Here is a 7,549-nt window from a genome sequence, read left to right as displayed (position 1 = left end):
GACCAATCCATGCCTTGAGGGTCCGACCATGAGTTTAACCCCACGGACAACATCAAGATATATAATAAAAGAGATAGAAAGAGAGAGAAGGGAGAACGGATGCAACCAACATCACTTGGTCCATGCGGACCATCCATCCGGACCCATGGATCATGGCGATGGTAAATGGTTAGCATCACTAACCTTAGGAGTGGCCGACGATGGGTTCTGATCCTTCCCACTAGCCTTCTCGGTTCCTCTTGTATCCATCTTCACACGGTTCCTTCCCACAACTCTTCCTTGGTCGCCGGTCAAGAACAAATCACCACTGCACTCACACGGCCAACAAGTAAAACCGCCGGTCTCTTTCTCTCTTGGATTCTCTGGCAATTTTGGCAGAGTTTCCCCTCTTTGTCTGATGACAAATATCAATGCCCAAGGTCTATATTTATAGACAAAGGCGTGGATAACTGCCTTTGGGCGAACGGGTGGGAGTGATTGGCCGAATGGGCGCAAATGGATCCAACGCATCCGTTCGGTCCAACCGCCTCTCAACTGCCCCTCAACTGCTCCCTGGCATCGATCTTTAACCCTTGGCACTTTGCCAAACACCTGACTTCATCACCAAACCTATCTGGTCCCATCCGGACCGCACCACCCTCTCACCGGACCATAACCGCCCATGGTCCGGTCACACCATGTCAACTCATAACACTCCTCCAAGCTGAGATGAGCTGACCACCAGTGTCCCCAGCTGAGTGAGCTAACACTCCAGCTACTGGAGCTGACCAGAACTCTTGTGAGATACTGTGAGCTCCCTCACACTTCATCCTAGCTGCCCGAGCTTGTTTCACACTCCGGCCAGCTATCTAAACCCTTGTCCAGCTTCCTTAAGCTTGAACCTTCCTTGCCTTGGTTAAGTTTCAGCCTCCTGATACCCTTAACCCACTTCCCGGACCATGATACGCCTTGTCTTAGGTCATTAGACCTGATTTGGTGCATCTCCTCGCACCATGGTCCATCCGGCCGATCCTATCTAGGATCGGGGACATGACACACATCGTCTCCGGTACATTCGCAAGAACCAATCCAATTTGAGGACTGTGAAGTTTAGTAAATTCGTGGATGCTGCCAATAATGATAATACTACTGTCGCTATTGAAGGCAACCGTATTATCATTCCATCATCCTTCACCGGAGGTCCAAGGTATATGCATCAAATGTACTTTGATGCAATGTGTATATACAAATACTTTGGGTATCCTTCTCTATTTATTACATTCACGTGTAATCCTAAATGGCCGGAGCTTTCAAGATATTTACGGAAATTCAACTTAAGGGCAGAGGACAGACCTGAACTATGCTGTAGGCTATTCAAAATCAAGCTTGATAAGTTGATGGAAGATCTAACCAAGAAACATATACTTGGTAAAACAGTTGCAGGTATGTCTGTCCAATTTTTTTTATAGACGATCTGAATCATATCATAAAGTGTCATGGATATTAAGATTTTGGGTGATAAAAAATTCTTACTAAATTTTATTAACGTAATTAAGATTATTTTAAATCTCACACATTATTTTAATATATGTCTTTGTTGATTGCAGCAATTTATACGGCTGAGTTTCAAAAAAGAGGACTTCCACACTCTCACATTTTGTTGTTTATGGACTGCCAAGATAAATTGCCTAATGCTGATGATATCTACCGTATCATATCGGCGGAAATTCCAGATAGGTTTGAAGAACCCAAGTTGTATGAAGTGGTGAAGGACATGATGATTCAAGGCCCATGTGGGGTTGTTAATAGAATTTCTCCATGTTGACAAAACAACAGTTGATGCACAAGGTTATCCTGTATACAGAAGGCGAGACAATGGTAATTTCATTGAGAAGAAAGGGGTTCAATGTGATAACCGTTTTGTTGTCCCATATAACAAAAAACTACTTCTTGGATACAATGCACACATCAATGTTGAGTGGTGCAATCAGTCCAGTTCAATTAAGTACTTATTTAAGTACATAAACAAAGGACAAGACCGTGTCACTGGTACTGTCACTGCCAAAAAAAAAGGAGAGACTCCTGGAGCCGAAGCTAATGAAAGGAGTGCTCCACCAGATGGAATTGACATCAATGGGGCAGATGCTGTAGAACCAGAAGTGGATGAGATTAAAAAATATTTTGAAGCAAGGTACATGAATCCTTATATTTAACAATCATGGTTTTGGCATATAGTGTACTGAAATTAATGTGTTGTTCGTTATTTCTAATGCAGATATATATCGGCCTGTGAATCGACTTGGAGAATTTTATCATTCCCTACACAATATAGATCCACACCAGTTGAGAAACTAACGTTTCATCTAGAAGGAGAGCAACCTGTGATTTACAAAGAAGGTGACACGGTCAAGAGTGTGTTGAGTCGAGTTCGCTTATCTAAGACCATGTTCCTAGCTTGGTTCGACTGCTGTAAAATATACCCTGAAGCCAGAGAGTTAACGTATCCAGAACTTCCTACTCGATTCGTTTACGATGCAAAGCTGAAAGTCTGGAATCCTAGAAAAAGAGGGTTTGCTATCGGTAGAGTGGAGTTGGTTTCTCCTTTATCTGGACCACGCTATTACTTACGAGTCTTGCTTAACAAGGTTAAGGGTCCACGTTGTTACGACGACATTAAAACTGTGGAAGGACGTGTTCAACAGAGCTTCGAGGAAGCATGTTATGAACTTGGTCTCCTAGATGATGATAAAGAATATATTGAAGGTCTTAAGGAATGTGCTTTTTGGGCATCTGGTACATATGTTCGCAATCTATTTGCCAATATGTTGGTATCTGGGAGTTTGTCTTTTCCCAAATTGGTCTGGGATTCTACATTTGATATACTCTCGGAGGATGTCCTTTATCTTGAACGGAAAAAGCATCGAAACCCTGGTATATTTTTGCCGTCCTTATAACCATGATTTAATAATATTTATAATAATCTATGTTACTAAGTTTTGCTGTTTTTCTTTATTTGAATCAGCACTTATAAATTTTTTTTTCATTAAAACCAGCTCTTATATTAAGCCCAGAAGAAGTTCTAAATGCGACATTGATATTGATAGATATTCTTTTGCGCCGTAAGAATAGTTCCCTTGCAAATTTTGATACGTTGCCAAAACCGTTTGTTACTGAGCACACGTTCCAAGATAATCCGTTACTGCAAGATGAGCTGAACTATTCCCGAGACGAATTGCGAGCTAATCATCATGAATGGATGGGTAAGACAACAGATGAGCAAAGGTCAGTTTATGAGCAGATAATTGGAGCAGGAAAGAGTAAGAAAGGAGGGGGTCTTCTTTGTGTACGGTTTTGGTGGTACAGGAAAAACGTTTTTATGGAATATTCTATCGGCTGTGATTCGTTCAACTGGTGGTATTGTACTGAATGTTGCATCTAGCGGCATAGCTTCTTTATTACTCCCCGGTGGAAGAACAGCTCACTCAAGGTTTGGTATACCTATTAATCCCGATGAGTTCTCTACGTGCAATATTGAACCGAGGTAATAGCTAAAGCGTCCCTAATCATTTGGGATGAAGCGCCTATCATGAGCAAACATTGTTTTCAAGCGCTCGATCGTACATTGTCTGATATTATGATGACTTCCGACGAAAAGCCATTTGGTGGAAAAGTTGTTGTTTTGGAGGAGACTTTCAACAAATTCTTCCAGTTATTCCAAAAGGTAACAGAGCTGATATTGTTAATGCTACAATGAACTCTTCTTATTTATGGAAGCATTGTAAAGTGCTGGAGCTGACCAAAAAAATGAGGCTTCTATCGGAGAACAATGTCAGTGAAGCTGAGGAGATCAAGGAATTTTCTAAATGGATTCTGGATCTAGGAGATGGAAAGATTAATGAGCCTAATAATGGAGAATGCGTTATTCAAATTCCTAAAGATTTGTTGATTACAAAGTCTACAGATCCGATTGAGTCCATTGTTTCAGAGGTGTATGGTGAATCCTTCAAAGATTCAAGAGATCCTAGATTTTTCCAAGAAAGAGCTATTTTGTGTCCTACAAACGAAAATGTTGATTTGGTCAACAACTATATGTTAGATCGTCTTACATGTATCTATTAATTTACCAGCATCTTTATGGAAATTAGTTTTTAATATAATGACCAATAATTTATATCTATGTAGGGGAGGAGAAGACTTATCTAAGCTCTGATAGTATTGATCCGTCAGATTTGAATTCCAAAGATGATTCGATATTCTCTCCCGAATTTCTCAATAGTATCAAGTCGTCAGGATTACCTACTCATGCACTACGTCTGAAGGTTGGGACTCCGGTCATGATACTAAGAAATCTCGAACCTAATGAAGGTTTATGCAATGGGACAAGGTTGCAGATAACTCATTTGGGTAATCATATTCTCCAAGCAAAAGTTATAACCGGAACTAATGTTGGAGATAAAGTCTTTTTACATCGAGTGTTGCTTACACTAACAGATTCAAGGCTTCCTTTCAAGATGAGGCGTAGGCAATTTCCATTGAAAGTTACTTTTGCTATGACCATTAACAAGAGCCAGGGCCAATCACTAGACAGAGTTGGTTTATATCTACCTAGATCTGTTTTCTCACATGGACAACTCTATGTGGCTGTCTCGCGAGTAAAATCAAGAAAAGGTTTGAAGATTCTTATTACTGACAATGACGGTAAACCAGAGGAGTCAACACTGAATGTCGTATACAAGGAAGTTTTCCAGAATCTTTTGGACAATGAGTCCACTCAGAATCCTCAATGATGGTTTGTTCCTTTTGAATATTAGTTTTGATATCAATTAAAATCGGAAGATTTATTAATTTTTTTTGTTTTGTTATATAATCAAGGTGGTGGTTATTCAGAAGGAGCAGATTCTCGATGACCTGATATAATAAGGCATCGCCACTTCTTATTTTAATTTAAGGACAATTATCTGTCCTGTTAACAAACGGTTTTACATATGATCTGCCCTGTTGTTATATTTTTTTTTCAATTTTTTTACGAGTAGACGTACATCACGGATAAATCCTTTCAGTTTGAGTTCATTGTCATTTATTTTCATTGCATGCCGTTATTTCAATTTACTGACCCTAAGAATAAGGTTATATGGTTAACTTTTATGTACTAGAAGGAGTTGTTAAAAAGGCATTCAAAACTATACAAATCTTTTGTGTTTACAAATAAACCATCGATTGAGAGCAGTATTAAATTCTATTGTGCTTTTTTCAAATTTAGCAGCATAATTATAATTTTTAAAACACGCGACATTCATATTTTGGAGATTATTTATGTCTGGATTTTATTTTATAGAATCTGTGGTAATTAGGGAACTATATATATTGATTGATTCTAATCGACAGCATCAATATATCTAAACTATTAAAACTGAAGTACAAATAATACTTAGCCATGAGTTTTGCACAAAAATTACATTGAAATGCCACTGACCTTAAAATATCTTCGTTTTGAAACTTAACAAAATCGGAAAATATAATAAATTCGTATTTAAAGACATTATAGTTACTTTTCTGCATTACACGGTTCTCTCTCTCAGAGAGAATTCTCTCGAGTTTTTTACTCTTCCCAAACCTTAATCTTTCAGAGGAATAGAAACTCTTATATTTTGTTGTATTATATTTTCGATGTTCTCTTTACCTAAGTCGGATTTGACTTTTCCTTTTGCTATTTTTTTTGTTCTGGATTCAATCTCAAACGATTCCTTTTCAGATCTTCATGTGTTATATCTTCATGTTTATACTTTTTGATTGAAATCAATAAAAGTTTCTGATTTTAAAGTCAGATCTCTGTAGTTTTCTATGAGATTATCATTATCAAACCTCAAGCTTTCTTATTTCACAGGAGTCTATCAGATTTGAGAGAGGTAATTTTGTGTTCTCTTTGTCTATCAATCTTTAGTGGAACAGCAAAAAAATTCAGGCAATTGGTTCACTGAAGAGGGGATGCGCTCCTTTCATCAGATTGATGAAGGATCAAAGATAAGAGATGAGACGACATCAGAGGAAACTGCTCAAGGCGATGTCAATGGCGAAAGCTTGAAGAGTCTTCCTCTCAAGTCATATCTTCGTTAAGGCAAAGGTTTTCAAGCAACTGACATGTGATTTAGTGGGGAAGTTTCACGGCGAAGAACACCGTCATGCGGCAACCAAATGAAACATCTGATGAGGAACGCATATCCGTAACGTGTCTACTCACTACCCTGGAACTGAACACGTAGCCTTCGTAATGTTTTTGTCTTGGACTTAATCAATAAACGGTAGAAATATCTTTAGAATATTTTGGTGTACCAAATAGGAAAAAGAGATAACTTTGTATTTTCCTAAATCAATAACATTCAGATATCTTTACCTATTTCTACGCTAGCATCATAACTAACACGACAATTTCTTTTTCTTTTTTGTTGGGGTGACTAATTTTCAAAGCAATTCTTAATTTTATTTATGTGTTATTATAATTTTATCACATTTAAACATATACAAACAATCTAAATTTGATAAAAAAATACAAACAATCTAAATTTGCAATAAATGTATACATTAATCTAATCATTCAAAACATATACCAACAAATAATATTTTAAAATCATATATAAATAGTTTTAAATAATAATTTTCGAAAATAATAAAAATAAAATTTGATCTTTATATACAAATTTAAATAACCATCTCTAGATTTAATAGTATTTAAAACTAAAATATGGTGTATTTTAGTATTATATCTGTCAAAATAAAATGATTACTTAACACATAGTTGTAGAAAATAAATTCATTCAAAAATAATTTTGGTAGCTAAACATGAACAAACAAGTTGAGTTCAGTTCAAAAAAATTTAAAACATAAAATAAAGTCATTCTAAAATGTTTAAAACTAAGCATCTGGCTTATTATTTGGGATCTAGATTTGTTCAGATACATTCTAAAATAGGATATTTAGGACGTTTGAATATCGATCTAAATAATAAAATCTCAGATCCGTCAAAATTGGATTTGTATCCTAATATCTTAATTTTTAAATTTATATATCTGGATATCATGATCTGGATATGTAGTCTAAAAATGTATTAAATTTAATTTTATTACTAATTATATTTGATATATTAATACATAAAATTAATTTTATACTATTATATTTTAATTTCTTAAAACTATATACATATAAATATATATTTATAAATGTTGTATAAATATTTGATTTATGTATTATTTTCTAAAATTAAGTATTTTAAAAATATTTTTACTTTTAATTTTTTTACGAATCCCAATCTGGATATCCGGTGGATCGTACAATATCTAAACAGATATTCGGAGTTTGAATATCCTGAAACCCCAAATACAAATCTGGATGTTAAGACGGGTAGCTGAATTCTGATCCAAATACCTTAGATTTCCCAGATATTCGGATTTTCCTAAAATATGTAAAATTGAACAAAACACCCGCGCGGACGCGCGGGTCAAAATCTAGTTACATATTAAATATTAATGTACTTAATAACTATTACATAATCAGTATTGATTACATGGGCTAAATA

General features: G+C 35.9%; 1 pseudogene; it reads left to right on the top strand.

Annotated features, from left to right (window-relative positions):
* The window catches only part of LOC108845106 (uncharacterized), a 13,965-nt pseudogene extending 9,199 nt beyond the window's left edge, over nt 1-4,766 (top strand).
* The last annotated feature ends 2,783 nt before the right edge of the window (nt 4,767-7,549 follow it).

The sequence above is a fragment of the Raphanus sativus genome, chromosome 3 (assembly GCF_000801105.2).
Source record: "Raphanus sativus cultivar WK10039 chromosome 3, ASM80110v3, whole genome shotgun sequence".
In the NCBI taxonomy this organism is placed as follows: domain Eukaryota; kingdom Viridiplantae; phylum Streptophyta; class Magnoliopsida; order Brassicales; family Brassicaceae; genus Raphanus; species Raphanus sativus.
The sequence above is the reverse complement of the archived record's forward strand: the minus strand, read 5'-3'. Positions and strand labels throughout refer to the sequence as shown.